We start from the raw sequence: 16,846 nt of genomic DNA, 5'->3' as shown, positions 1-16,846 counted from the left end.
TGCTAGATCTTAATTATGTGGCATTACATGAAATACGCTGTAACTATAGATCCATTTTTGTGACAGGATCACAATGTACCTAATCTAATACAGCCAACTATGGGTTGTATATCATTCTTTAGAGAAATTGAATGATAGTTCTACATAATTCAGCTTTAAAGTCATTTTTTTTTGTAGCTAAATTATAATAAACTTTTCTAAAGAACTGTGATCAACCCCTACTTAATAATAAATAGAGGTTCCTTATGACAGGGATTAGTGTGTGTATGCTCATAAATGGCAATATGTGCCTTTAACTTATTTATGATAGAACCAAAATAAATAAAAACCTCCACACATTATTACTAAACCCTTCCAGTTAACCCGTTCGTTAACGATTTGATTTGTCTACATCGGAACAAATATATGATGGGATCAGGTCAGGGGGCAAGCCTACAATGCTAGGCATGCCCACCAGGTCCCGATCCCATTCTGGTAGCGCCGTTGGCTTCAGTACAGCTAAACGGATAGGATGTTCCATGCTGCCCTAATGACGCTAAAGCCCAGCGCAGTTTGGACAGCATGGAACACCTTAACGTCAGGAAAAGGTTAAACAACTTGCTGTTAATAACACAACTAGTATTAGAATGTCAATGTGCAGTCTGAAGAGCAGGGAGTGTACATAAGAAAAAACTACATTCTGCTTTACTCTGCATTGTGTGTATGACGTCACACGCAGCATTTCCAGGAGTGAAAGAAGGATGCAAATCAAAGACAGCTCACAAGGGGTTAACAGCTGAGATTTAAATAGAATCTCCTGCTATAAGCTGCCTTTGATTTCTACTCAGCCCATCAATACAGCTGAGCACCTGGTCCCCAAGACTTACACTGTGTGAGCTCTGGTAGAAGATGCAGTGCAGCCTGGTGTGTTAGTGACTAGGAAAAGCAATTAGACAACTTCTCTTACAGCACAATAACCACCTGCTAATACTGACACTCCCTGATTCCACCACCACAAAAAAACTATCTAACACTTAAAGGGACACTTAACACAAATTGTAAACTACATTATTTAAAACCTTCATATATAAGAATAATTATTTTGTCAAATGAGTATATTGTTTTATGTTTATTCTTTTCACTGATTTCCCTGTCCCCCCAAAACAAAATAACCCTTGCTAGCCAATAAAAAACTAATATTCAGATAAAGCACACATGTGCAGACTGGGGCAGCCTGCACTCCTGTATTCCCTTCAGGTGGTTTAGCACTGATACAATTTGGTTACTATTGCAAATAATGATTTGCCTATAATGATTGTTAATGCAAAATTGATAATCCACCTTTTAAAAGCATGTGACACATAGAAGCTTAGGGATGGAGGGAAAAGTAAAGAAAAGATTGCATAATTGCCTTAAAGTATTAATCCCAGCCTTCCTGTAAGAAAGTCAAACAAGCACACACTCTTTATATGTATTTTACAGCAAAAGGCTGCAAAATAAATAATGAATGTATATTGCAATAATGTTTTACTTGCAATAATTAAACATTTGATGTGTTGTTGAAATGTAACTTTCAATGGTCCTTTAAAGGGACACTCAGGTTAAATTAAATTTTCATGATTCAGATACAGCATGTAATTTTAAACAACTTTCCAATTTACTTCCATTAAAAAAAATGTGCACAGTCTTTTATATTTACAATTTTTGAGACACCAGATCCTACTGAGCATGTGCAAGAATTCGCAGACTATACGTATATGCATTTGTGATTGGCTGATTGCTATCACATGGTACAAGGGGAGTGGAAATATACATAACTTTGAAATTTGTTATAAAAAAATATCTACTACTCATTTGAAGTTCAGACTAAGTGCTATTGCATTGTCTTGTTATCTTGCATTTGTTGATTATGCAAATCAAATGTGTTGACTGGTCCTTTAATGCTTCTCTATTAGCGGATCCCCATTTACCAGCCTACTAACACCTAAAAGGCCCACTCCAACCACTAGGAGGGTCATTTAGGTGCAAGTGGGTAGGTATTGTGGTTGAGCAGTTCAAGTTAGGGTTAATAATGTTAGGGCTTTCAGTTAGAGACAATCATTAACAGTTAGGTTTAATGACAGTCTTGGGTTAGGGAAAGATTTAATGAACTGTATAGGATCACAGTTACAGATGTGTTCCATCAGGTTTAATGACAAATAGGGCGTTGTGGATAGAGGCTATTGTGGCAAGTTTCCATTAAAGGGACAGTTCACCCCAAAATTTTATCCCCTTTAAATTGTTCCCAATGATTCATTTTAAATTGTTTACAAGTAGCTCCTTTACCCCTATTTTGGCATTTCAAATAGCTGATTTAGCCTGTGGTATCACAAAATTTTCCATTGTTCTCTCTAAGTATTGAGCTTTGGTTTTCTAGACAAATATAAGATAAGGAAGCAAGTCTGTGTACATAAAAGTGATATCATAATGAGATCTAATATTACCTGAAGCTCAACCCAATGTAATAGGCTGTGGTTTAAAAGCACAAAACCAGCTACTTCATATACACAAATAAACCAAAAAATGCAATTTCTCATACATTTTATACTCTGCAGCTGGTAGAGTATATGAAAATACATTCATATAAAAACAATTTTACAGTGTACTCTCCCTTTAATAAATGTTGAAAAAAGACAGAAGCCCATCAAGTTCAATCTAGATAGAGCATAGATTTTTAAAAACTTTCCAATTTACCTCCATTGTGAAAATGTGCACAATCTTAACATTTTCTGAGGCATCAACCCATACTGAGCATGTGCAAGAGTTCACAGTATACAGTATACATATACCCATTTTTTGATTGTCTGATGGCTGTCACGTGATACAGGGGGAATACAAATTACATTGTCTGTTTATTATGCATTCTTTTGTATGAAAATATATCTGATGATCATGATTATTATTATCAATTAAAATAATTTAAGGCAACAATATATCCTTACAGCTCTATAAAAAGATATATTGGAAGAATTGCAAGTTATTTATACAGCTTGACAAAAACTGCACCAGGCATATATTTTGATCAAGGGTATCTCAAATTTTCCAGTGATGGGTTGTAAATATTTATTTTTATTTGCTAGGCTACAGAAATAATGTTAAATGAACAACAACAACAACAATATATATCTTTATGTACCCTCCATCATGAGCAATACTCTTATAAAACATATAAAGCTACTTCTGCTTCCTCAGGCACTAGAAACCCACATATTCATACAGAGATAGAAACATCTAGGATCCTAACTGACAGTGCAGGGATACGTCAGTCAGTCAGTTGCAGGAAAGAAGAGCAAGCTCTCTCCATGTGTCAGCTGTCAGGTGAAACATGCTTAAAATAGGAAGATGCAGAGAAATAGTGTGACACTGCAGTCAAATGCTTCATTAGGTTTCCCTGAAAAGCAGAGGGTCTATGGAAAGCCTTAAAGGGACGGTCTACTCCAGGCTTGTTATTGTTTAACAAGATAGATTATCTCTTTATTACCCATTCCCCAGTTTTGCATAGCCAATACAGTTATATTAAAGGGACAGTCAACACCAGAATTTTTGTTGTTTAAAAAGATAGATAATCCCTTAATTACCAATTCCCCAGTTTTGCATAACCAACACAGTTATATTTATACACATTTTACCTCTGTAATTATCTTGTATCTAAGCCTCTGCAGACTGCATTATTTCAGTTCTTTTGACAGACTTGCATTTTAGCCAATCAGTGCTGACTCCTAGTTAACTCCATGGGCATAAGCACAATGTTATTTATATGGCACAGATGAACTAGCGCTGTCTAGTAGTGAAAAAACTGTCAAAATGCCCTGAGATAAGAGGTAGCCTTCAAGGGCTTAGACATTAACATATGAGTCTACCTAGGTTTAGCTTTCAACAAAGAATACCAAAAGAACAAAGCAAATTTGATGGTTGTTTAAAATAACAAGCCCTATCTGAATCATAAAAGGTTAATTTTGACTAAACTGTCCCTTTAAAGGTACATTAACACAGATCCTGAGAAATACCAAACAATTTCCTTGGCACCAAGGATGTTAGTAAATCAGTTCAAATGGAATATTAATATTCTGTGAGCTGAATAACTTATTAAAGGGACATGAATTCCAAATGTTTTTTTTCCGGGTTCAGATAAAATATACGTTAAATAACTTTCCCATTTACTTCTATTATCAGTTTTGCTTCATTCTCTTGGTATCCTTTATTGAAGTAGCAGCAATGCACTACTGGGAGCTAGCTGAGCACTAGACATGTGCATTTGGCAGTTTTGTTGACTGCAGAATGCAGAAGAAGGCAGCAGCTTGCAGCATTTAGCTCTTTTTAGAGCCAGATTTCTTCTTATGGAAGGGCAACACACTAAGTCCTGTGCAAATCCAGATCTTAGTGTGTTGCACTTTAACAAGAAGAAATCCATCTCTGAAAAGAGCCGAAGCCTCCACCTTCTCCCACATTCAGCAGTTAACATCAGTAAGGCAATGACAAGAGGCATATATGTGCTGCCACCAATCAGCAGCTAGCTCCCAGCTCCTGACCCTACCCAGGTATGCTTTTTAACAAAGGATACCAAGAGGATGAAGCAAATTAGATAATAGAAGTAAATTGGAAAGTTGTTTAACATTGTATATTCCAATCAGAAGAAAAATGGTGGGTTTCATGTCCCTTTAATAACCAGGTGCTACCAGATTATTTAATAACACGGCATTATCAAAAAAAGAAAAAAAAACATATGAGCTAAAATGGTCCAGAAAACCGTGATTAGCAAACATTAAAGGGATGTAAAAATACAAAACAGAAATACTGTCATGTGTTGGAGTATTTTATTATTGCAAAATTACTATAAAGTAAATTTAAAAAATAAATCAAATGTTCTTCACAGTCGATATGCTATATGACCCATGATAGTTTAATTCTGATTGTGATGTCCCTTTAACTAGTCTGCTGTAACAATAAAACAACCTTTGTATTTAACACATTAAAAATGTTTAATAAATAGAAAGCGAAGGTGATTAAACACCCAGGAGGTGGCGCACTAAAAATGACTGGTGAAAAAAGGGTAGAAATGTTTGTAATGTGAAAAAATGTTACAAAATTTTTTGGGGGTTTTGAAAGGTGTATGAATGATAAGTGGACAATCAGGAATGAGTAAAAATTTGTGAAATAGTAAAATATTAATTAACATGATAAAGTAATAAATTAATAAATTCTGGTGACAAATGTGAAATTGGTTAACCTTAATAAATGACAGAAATAGTGTTCATGTTAAAGAAACAAAAGTTCAATTGCTGAATTTTTTTTCAATCCAAGTAAAAAAGGAGTATATCAGGCAGCTCCACTTGGGGGAATGATCTCCGTTCACTTCAATGATCTAGGTTAGAAAGAAAATGGGTGCCTCATAGTGAAATCCATATGTGATATATAATAAAGAAGGTAAATAGTAAAACTCACAATTTTTAAAGGCACTAGATAGTGCAAACAGGCAGGCTGACACTTAATAATATTTTTATTCCTGATGAAATGACCGTGTTGTGTGGTCGAGAAACGCGTTGCAGCAACATTAAACTTGTCTTTTAACATTTATATACGGAGGAGTCTTTCTGTCTGATTATTCAGATTGAATTTGCTCTATCTGCACAGAGAACTTTTACAAACCATTACATCACAATTGGTTTGCCTGCACCATATCTTCAGCCTTTTGTTTGATACTTGGATTCCAACTTCCCTGTGATCTTACCTGGGACCTGAGAACTGGTCTCTACCTTGATACAGGATCAGTATCCAGTTAGCTGACTACTGCAAGTGTCAGCCTGCCTGTTTGCACTATCTAGTGCCTTCAAAAATTATTTTACACAGAGGAATGTGAGGCAGCCCAAACTCCACCCCAGAAGAGCAGCCCAAACCCCACCCCTGAAGAGCAGCCCAACCTCCACCCCTGAAGAGCAGCCCAAACTCCACCTCAGAGTGCCCAAGCCCCATCCAGTAATATTTAAACCCCCAACTGACAAGACAACCCCTCCCATTTTTGGGTTAAAGTGTTGGAAGACTGTGATGAAACCAATGATTTTGAGGAAGATAGAGTTTTACTTGCTTACATGGTGCGGGATACTATATGTCAGTATTCTGATTTTCAGACAAAAATAAAAAAAATTCTATTTACTTTAATACTTACTTTATTACTTTCTATTTACTTTAATACTGATTTTAATAAGCAGTAGCTAAAAAAAATGATAATGATATACTATATATTTTATGCAACTACTGCTACTTCATCTACCAATCAAGGGGTCGATCCGATATAAATCGTCGCCCGCAAAAGCCGGCGACGCCAATATTTGCGCGGATTTGGTATCACATATACGGCGTAACCTAGAAGTTACGCCCGTATATTTCTGCCGTCGCCCGCAGTTTTTTGGGCCATAGGCAGGTATACCAAACCCGCGCAGTTTGGTATCCAATATGCAGCGTAAGGACTTACGTGGCGAAAATGGAGAAAACTTACTCCATTTTCACCTCGCCACAAAAAGCAGCCGTAAGAAGCCTTACGCTGACTATTGGAGCCCCGTAACTCCCTAAACTAACTAGAAAATAAACCTAACACCTAACGCATGCGCAATGTCTATCTCCCTGTCAACCGCGATCTGCTAAAATAAACCTAACACCTAACGCATGCGCAATGTCTATCTCCCTGTCAACCGCGATCCCCCCCCCCCCGAAATCCCTAATAAAGTTATTACCCCCTAAACCGCCGCTCCCGGACCCCGCCGCCATCTACATAAACTAACCCCCTACTGTGAGCCTCTAAAACCGCCGCCATCTACCTTATCTATCCCCTAATCTGACCCCTTACACCGCCGCCACCTATATAAAAATTATTAACCCCTAATGTAAGCCCCTTACACCGCCGCCATCTCTATTAAAATGATTAACCCCTAATTTAATCTACCTACCCCGCCGCCAGCTATATTATCTATATTAACCCTAAGTATATTATAGTTAATATAGGTATTACATTATATATATTAACTATATTAACCCTAATTATATTAGGGTTAATATAGTTAATATAGTTACTATAGTATTTATATTAACTATATTAACTCTATCTAACCGTAACTAAATTTATATTAAATTAATCTAATTCATTTATAAACTAAAATATTCCTATTTAAATCTAAATACTTACCTATAAAATAAACCCTAAGATAGCTACAATATAATTAATAATTACATTGTAGCTATGTTAGGGTTAATATTTATTTTACAGGTAAATTGTTAATTATTTTAACTAGGTATAATAGATATTAAATAGTTATTAACTATTTAATATCTACCTAGTTAAAATAATTACCCAATTACCTGTAAAATAAATCCTAACCTAAGTTACAAATACACCTACACTATCAATAACTTTAATAAACTACAAACATCTATCTAAAAATACAATTAAATTAACTAAACTAAATTACAAAAAAAAACAAACACTAAATTACAAAAAATAAAAAAAAGATTACAAGATATTTAAGCTAATTACACCTATTCTAAGCCCCCTAATAAAATAATAAACCCCCAAAATAAAAAAAATTCCCTGCCCTATTCTAAATTCAACAAATTTCAAAGCTCTTTACCTTACCAGCCCTTAAAAGGGCCTTTTGTGGGGCATGCCCCAAAGAATTCAGCTCTTTTGCATACAACAAATACAATACCCCCCCCCCCCCATTACAACCCACCACCCACATACCCCTATTCTAAACCCACCCAAACCCCCCTTAAAAAAGCCTAACACTACCCCCCTGAAGATCTCCCTACCTTGTCTTCACCACACCGGGCCGAACTCCTGATCCGATCCGGGCGATGTCTTCCTCCAAGCGGCAAAGAAGAATTCTTCCTCCGGCGATGTCATCCTCCAAGCGGCAAAGAAGAATTCTTCCTCCGGCGACGTCTTCCTCCAAGCGGCAGCAAAGTCTTCATTCTTCCGGCGGCATCTTCAATCTTCTTTCTTCGCTCCGCCGCCGCGGAGCATCCATCCCGGCCGACTGCTGAACTTGGAATGAGGTACCTTTAAATGACGTCATCCAAGATGGCGTCCGCCGAATTCCGATTGGCTGATAGGATTCTATCAGCCAATCGGAATTAAGTTAAAAAAATCTGATTGGCTGATTGAATCAGCCAATCAGATTCAAGTTCAATCCGATTGGCTGATCCAATCAGCCAATCAGATTGAGCTCGCATTCTATTGGCTGTTCCGATCAGCCAATAGAATGCGAGCTCAATCTGATTGGCTGATTGGATCAGCCAATCGGATTGAACTTGAATCTGATTGGCTGATTCAATCAGCCAATCAGATTTTTTTAACTTAATTCCGATTGGCTGATAGAATCCTATCAGCCAATCGGAATTCGGCGGACGCCATCTTGGATGACGTCATTTAAAGGTACCTCATTCCAAGTTCAGCAGTCGGCCGGGATGGATGCTCCGCGGCGGCGGAGCGAAGAAAGAAGATTGAAGATGCCGCCGGAAGAATGAAGACTTTGCTGCCGCTTGGAGGAAGACGTCGCCGGAGGAAGAATTCTTCTTTGCCGCTTGGAGGATGACATCGCCGGAGGAAGAATTCTTCTTTGCCGCTTGGAGGAAGACATCGCCCGGATTGGATCAGGAGTTCGGCCCGGTGTGGTGAAGACAAGGTAGGGAGATCTTCAGGGGGGTAGTGTTAGGCTTTTTTAAGGGGGGTTTGGGTGGGTTTAGAATAGGGGTATGTGGGTGGTGGGTTGTAATGGGGGGGGGGTATTGTATTTGTTGTATGCAAAAGAGCTGAATTCTTTGGGGCATGCCCCACAAAAGGCCCTTTTAAGGGCTGGTAAGGTAAAGAGCTTTGAAATTTGTTGAATTTAGAATAGGGCAGGGAATTTTTTTTATTTTGGGGGTTTATTATTTTATTAGGGGGCTTAGAATAGGTGTAATTAGCTTAAATATCTTGTAATCTTTTTTTTATTTTTTGTAATTTAGTGTTTGTTTTTTTTTGTAATTTAGTTTAGTTAATTTAATTGTATTTTTAGATAGATGTTTGTAGTTTATTAAATTTATTGATAGTGTAGGTGTATTTGTAACTTAGGTTAGGATTTATTTTACAGGTAATTGGGTAATTATTTTAACTAGGTAGATATTAAATAGTTAATAACTATTTAATATCTATTATACCTAGTTAAAATAATTAACAATTTACCTGTAAAATAAATATTAACCCTAACATAGCTACAATGTAATTATTAATTATATTGTAGCTATCTTAGGGTTTATTTTATAGGTAAGTATTTAGATTTAAATAGGAATATTTTAGTTTATAAATGAATTAGATTAATTTAATATAAATTTAGTTAGGGTTAGATAGAGTTAATATAGTTAATATAAATACTATAGTAACTATATTAACTATATTAACCCTATTATAATTAGGGTTAATATAGTTAATATATATAATGTAATACCTATATTAACTATAATATACTTAGGGTTAATATAGATAATATAGCTGGCGGCGGGGTAGGTAGATTAAATTAGGGGTTAATCATTTTAATAGAGATGGCGGCGGTGTAAGGGGCTTACATTAGGGGTTAATAATTTTAATATAGATGGCGGCGGTGTTAGGGGCTCACTTTAGGGGGTTATAGATATAATATAGCTGGCGGCGGGGTACGGGAGCGGCGGTTTAGGGGTTAATAGCTTTTTTATTGTTAGGCTAGTGAGGGGGGATAGCGGATAGAGGGTTAGACAGTGCGGGCTATGTTAGGGAGGCGTGTTAGACAGTGCGGGCTATGTTAGGGAGGCGTGTTAGACAGTGCGGGCTATGTTAGGGAGGCGTGTTAGACAGTGCGGGTGTTTTAGACTTTAGTCAGGTTTTATAGGCGCCGGCAGTTTCTAACGTGCCGCAAGTCACTGGCGACGCCAGAAATTTGTACTTACGCAGATTTCTGGACATCGCTGGTTTGTGAGACTTACGGCACGTTAGCATCTGACGGCGACCTATATGGGATGGCTCGAGTTGCGAGCTGAAACTGCGGGCGACGCCGGTTCCCTCGCTTGCGCCGCAAACTGCGATTGATATCGGATCGCGCCCCAGAAGTTGGAATAGTTGATCCCTGCAAATCACTGATTAGATGCTTATTAAATCACTGGTGCAAGAGCAATGGGCAGAGAGTACTTCTGTTTGGCCCAATGTAGTATTATCATACTTATTAGGTTCACTTAATCTCCTTTGTTGAAAATCGTACCTAGTAAGGCTCAGGAGCAGCAATGCACTGCTAGTAGCTAGCTTGTGATTGTTGGCTATGCACATATGCCTCTTGTCGTTGGTTCACCAAATGTGTTGCGCTAGGTCCCAGTAGTGCATTGCTGCTCTGAAGCTAATTAACTATGTTTAAAGGGACAGTCTACACCAGAATTGTTATTTTTTTTAAAAAATAGATAATCCCTTTATTACCCATTCCCTAGTTTTGCATAACCAACACAGTTATATAAATACAGTTTTTACCTCTGTGATTACCTTGTATCTAATCCTCTGCAAACTGCCCCCTTATTTCAGTTCTTTTGACAGACATCCATTTTAGCCAATCAGAGCTGGCTCATCTGAACTCCACGTACGTGAGCACAGTGTTATCTATATGATACACATGAACTAACTTCCTCTAGTGGTGAAAAACTGTCAAAATGCCCTGAGAGAAGAGGTGGCCTTCAAGGGCTTAGAAATTAGCATATGAACCTCCTAGGTTTAGCTTTCAACTAAAAATACCAAGAGAACAAAGCAAAATTGGTGATAAAAGTAAATTTGAAAATTGTTTAAAATGACATTATCTAAATCAGGAAAGTTTATTTTGGACTAGACTGTCCCTTTAACACCTTTGTAGTGGTTTAACACGTAGGTATATAAAAACAACAAAGCAATAATAAACAAGCACATTCTTTTGCATGTTTATGTCCCTTTAAAGGGACATGAAACTCAAGTTTTTTCTTTCATGACTCAGATACAGGGAGTGCAGAATTATTAGGCAAATGAGTATTTTGACCACATCATCCTCTTTATGCATGTTGTCTTACTCCAAGCTGTATAGGCTCGAAAGCCTACTACCAATTAAGCATATTAGGTGATGTGCATCTCTGTAATGAGAAGGGGTGTGGTCTAATGACATCAACACCCTATATCAGGTGTGTATAATTATTAGGCAACTTCCTTTCCTTTGGCAAAATGGGTCAAAAGAAGGACTTGACAGGCTCAGAAAAGTCAAAAATAGTGAGATATCTTGCAGAGGGATGCAGCACTCTTAAAATTGCAAAGCTTCTGAAGCGTGATCATCGAACAATCAAGCGTTTAATTCAAAATAATCAACAGGGTCGCAAGAAGCGTGTGGAAAAACCAAGGCGCAAAATAACTGCCCATGAACTGAGAAAAGTCAAGCGTGCAGCTGCCAAGATGCCACTTGCCACCAGTTTGGCCATATTTCAGAGCTGCAACATCACTGGAGTGCCCAAAAGCACAAGGTGTGCAATACTCAGAGACATGGCCAAGGTAAGAAAGGCTGAAAGACGACCACCACTGAACAAGACACACAAGCTGAAATGTCAAGACTGGGCCAAGAAATATCTCAAGACTGATTTTTCTAAGGTTTTATGGACTGATGAAATGAGAGTGAGTCTTGATGGGCCAGATGGATGGGCCCGTGGCTGGATTGGTAAAGGGCAGAGAGCTCCAGTCCAACTCAGACGCCAGGAAGGTGGAGGTGGAGTACTGGTTTGGGCTGGTATCATCAAAGATGAGCTTGTGGGGCCTTTTCGGGTTGAGGATGGAGTCAAGCTCAACTCCCAGTCCTACTGCCAGTTTCTGGAAGACACCTTCTTCAAGCAGTGGTACAGGAAGAAGTCTGCATCCTTCAAGAAAAACATGATTTTCATGCAGGACAATGCTCCATCACACGCGTCCAAGTACTCCACAGCGTGGCTGGCAAGAAAGGGTATAAAAGAAGAAAATCTAATGACATGGCCTCCTTGTTCACCTGATCTGAACCCCATTGAGAACCTGTGGTCCATCATCAAATGTGAGATTTACAAGGAGGGAAAACAGTACACCTCTCTTAACAGTGTCTGGGAGGCTGTGGTTGCTGCTGCACGCAATGTTGATGGTGAACAGATCAAAACACTGACAGAATCCATGGATGGCAGGCTTTTGAGTGTCCTTGCAAAGAAAGGTGGCTATATTGGTCACTGATTTGTTTTTGTTTTGTTTTTGAATGTCAGAAATGTATATTTGTGAATGTTGAAATGGGTATATATTTGTTTTTTGTTAAGTTGCCTAATAATTATGCACAGTAATAGTCACCTGCACACACAGATATCCCCCTAAAATAGCTATAACTAAAAACAAACTAAAAACTACTTCAAAACTATTCAGCTTTGATATTAATGAGTTTTTTGGGTTCATTGAGAACATGGTTGTTCAATAATAAAATTAATCCTCAAAAATACAACTTGCCTAATAATTCTGCACTCCCTGTAGAGTATGCAATTTTAAATAACGTTCTACTTTACAGCTATTATCAAATTGTCTTTGTTCACTTAGTATCTATTGTTAAAAAAAATCCCAGGTGTGTGCACGTGGCCTGGAACACTAGATGGCAGCACTATTTCCTGCCATGTAGTACTCCAGACACCTACCTAGTTATCTCTTCAACAAAGAATACCATAGGAAAAAAGCACATTTGATAACAGAAGCAAATTTGAAACTTTTTAAAAAGTGTATCGTCTGTCTGAATCACAAAAGAACATTTTTTGGGATCATATCCCTTTAACTGTCTAATTAAAGGGACACTCAACTCAAATTTTTTATTGTTTAAAAAGATAGATAATCCCTTTATTACCCATTCCCCAGTTTTGCATAACCAACACGGTTATATTAATATACTTTTTACCTCTGTGATTATCTTGTATCTAAGCCTCTTTTGACAGCCCCCTGATCACATGACTTTTTATTTATTAGCTATTGACTTGCATTATAGCTGTGTTGTGCAGAACCCACGGGCATGAGCACAATGTTCTCTATATGGCCCACATGAACTAGCAGTCACCTGTTATAAAAAGCAAATAACAAAGCATGTGATTAAGAGGCTGTCAGTAGTGGCTTAGAAACAGGCATCAATTTAGAGTTTTAAATGTTATGAAGTATATTAAAATAACAATGTTGGTTGTGCAAAGCTGGGGAATGGGTAATAAAGGTGTTATCTATCTTTTTAAACAATAACATTTTTAGTGTTGACTGTCCCTTTAATAATAAAACATAGTAAATTTGTAGGGAAGTATTTTAGACAGAGTAAATCCTTGGTCATAGGGTGTTGTCCTGACCATGTAGTGTGCAGCTGTAAAAGCTTTTTTTTACTAGTGCTTCAGTAATCCTACAAGCATGCTTACACATCACTTTCCACTTTGACATCCCTATTGTTATAGCCAAGTGATCAGGGAACAACATACACTTCCTTTTTTAACCATTAGATATGAAGTCTTGATGGGTGACTTATTTTTTAACAGAGGAAATGAGTGGGCAACCTTGATTATAGCACATCTGTTGTTTTTGCACTTAGCATCCTGAACAGAATCTAAACAATCTCAACTTTTTCTTTTTTTATGTAGAAGGCATATTTGGGGACTGTTCCTAAGTTATTGCAGGTGCTTCTGACACATTTAGAAAAAAAAAAAGTTATTGTATTTCCTTGAATTTGCTAAGTTCCTAAGGAAAAGTGATCATAAACACTGGATTATTCAATATCAGGAAATTCTAATAATGTATATTTCATTCAATCTCCTGTTAAAAAACATAATCTGCAGACATAATTTATTATTAATAATAATAGTAATAATAATTAATAATAACGGTTTAAAGATACATTCTGGTTAAAATTGAAATATACATAGATTAAATACATTTTTGGATAAAAACATATTTACAATATACATATATTAGCAAAAATATTTCCAGAAAAATGTATCACTGTTTTAATGTTAGCATTTTCTCTGCAGTGCAACAACATTGTAAATACTGCAGCTGCACAGAGAGCAAGTGGGGATTGAAATGTCAGCAATTAACAAATTGAGTAGCACCTTAGTCTTAGTAGATATTTTTTTTACGTTTCATTAGTTGTTTAAATAGTGACAAAATAAGTGTAAAAGTTTAGTTTCTATAAAACAATGGGAGCTGCCGTGTTGTAACTGTGGCCAATTAGGGACAGTTATAAATAGGTCACTAGAGTGTGCAGCCAATGGCTGTGTGGAATATAACAGTGTTCTGCACTTTCATTTTTAACAGGAACTGAAATGCTCACAATTTCACAATGGAATTAAAGGAAAAGGAGACAAAATAAATAATATAAGTATATTGTGTATATATATATATATATATATATATATATATATATATGATTTATCATTTTATTTTACGATTTCAAAGTGTCCCTTTAAAGTTCCACAAGGCGTCATTATGGTCTACTCGCTTTTAGTCACAGAAAATCCAGCTATAACATTATTCTTTGATACAAACTTACATATTTGGCAAACACAGTATATATTGTGACCTAAAAATTCATACACATCTTAAATAGTTAGAAAATCAACATAATCTAAAGTGTGCATAAACCATTTATTTTCATGCTTGGCAGGTTGCCAGGTTTAAGCCTAGCTGGGAACTGTTGTGCTAAACCGAAATACTTCTATTAGTCTCTGTTACACCACTCGTTGACGGTTGCATTGTCCGAGTGTCAGTTGTCAATGAAATTCAATGACTCCCAGGCGCTAATCCTGTCAGTAGGGTCTACAGATCAGTTGTGATGAGAGAAAAAAACATTTTAAGGACTCTTAAGTAGATGCTGGAGACTTTAGTAAATTATTCCAGTGTTGTGGTAAAAAAGAAAGAGGGCAGCTGTTTTCTTTTTCTTTTTTTGTAACAAGGATTTTGAGAGTTTAGCTCAGTTCAGTGTCTCCTAAAACAAGTTTCACAGAAACCAAGTCCCTCATTGTTTGTTAGGAATTTCACAAGAAAATTGCTCCCAATCTTTTTTTTTTTCTTTCTTTAGAAAGTATTTCACAGCGTTAAAGGGATATGAAACCCAAAATGTTTCTTTTGTGATTCCGACAGAGCATACCATTATAAAAAAGGTTTTCATTTACTTCTATAATAAAATTTGCTTTATTTTCATGCTATTGTTAAAGAGATACCTAGGTAGGTAACGTGCACGTCTGGAACACTACAACTAGTGCTCTTGCAAATGTATAGAATTCTTGCAAAACTGCTGCAATATAGTGCTGCAGACACGTGCACCCTCCTGAGCTCACCTTCATGCTTTTCAACAAAGGATACCAAGAGATGAAATAATTTTGATAATATAAGTACATTGGAAAGTTGTTTAAAATGGCATGCTCTGTCTGAATCATGAAAGACAAATTTTGAAATTCATGTCCCTTAGCTAGAAACTGAAAGGGAAGAGCAGTTGTACACTCATTTTTGGTCTGTTAAAGGGCCATACATCTGCAGTTAGAAAATGCTCTAATGTGTTAGAGCAGTAATGGCAAACCTTGGCACCCCAGATGTTTCAGAACTACATTTACCATGATGCTTAGGCACTCTGCAGTCCAGTTTAGCATAATGGGAAATGTAGTTCTGAAACATCTAGAGTGCCAAGGTTCACAATCACTGCGTTAGAGCATTTTCATACTGCACTACTGCTGCCTATAACTGTGGGTTCAAACTCACAAAGGGTTAATCATATATATGTTAAAGTCAGTTCCATACCAGAATCTTCACCTGAACAAGGTCAGTGATTGGTGGCAGTGTACATATGTTACCCCTGGCTGGTATAGTGACTATAGTCAGCTCTGCACCAGTAGTGGGCTGATCAAGAGCTCACTTAAAGGGACAGCAAAAATCTTGTAATTACAAACTATTTCTATTGTATTGCTATAAGGTATGAGCCAAGTGTAAACATTTTTAAAATAAATTAACATCTTGTTAGCTGTAATTGTTTTTTTTTTTGTAATAGATGAACTAAACTACACCACCACTTGCCTAGTTCTGGTTATATTGTTTTGCAGTTATTCCATGTTAAAGACATTTAGGGAAATATATGTAGCAGGGTTTGCCTTAATATGTCAGGAAGGTACATTTTCAACTCTGAGAATTAGAAAATCCTTAACCTTTAGATCTAAACAGGGTTGCCACCCGTCCCTTAAAGGGACAGTCTACACCAGAATTTTTATTGTTTTAAAAGATAGATAATCCCTTTATTACCCATTTCCCAGTTTTGCATAACTAACACATTTATAATAATATACTTTTAACCTCTGTGATTATCTTGTATCTAAGCCTCTGCAAACTGCCCCTTTTTTCAGTTCTTTTGACAGACTTGCAGTCTAGCCAATCAGTGCCTGCTCCCAGATAACTTCTCGTGCACGAGCACAGTGTTATCTATATGAAATACGTGAACTAACACCCTCTAGTGGTGAAAAACTGTTAAAATGCGATCTGAAAGAGGTGGGCTTCAAGGTCTAAGAAATTAGCATATGAACCTCCTAGGTTAAGCTTTCAACTAAGAATACCAAGAGAACAAAGCAAAATTGGTGATAAAAGTAAATTGGAAAATTGTTTAAAATTACATGCTCTATCTGAATCATGAAAGTTTATTTTGGCCTAGACTGTCCCTTTAAAATACAGAACACTTATAAGTTATACATGCTGCAGGGTGTGCAGGAAGGAATATGAATAGTGCTGTCCAGAAACACAATACATGTTCCTTCCTGCAAACCCTGC

This window comes from Bombina bombina, chromosome 4 (assembly GCF_027579735.1).
Source record: "Bombina bombina isolate aBomBom1 chromosome 4, aBomBom1.pri, whole genome shotgun sequence".
Lineage (NCBI taxonomy): Eukaryota > Metazoa > Chordata > Amphibia > Anura > Bombinatoridae > Bombina > Bombina bombina.
Note: the sequence above shows the minus strand (reverse complement) of the source record.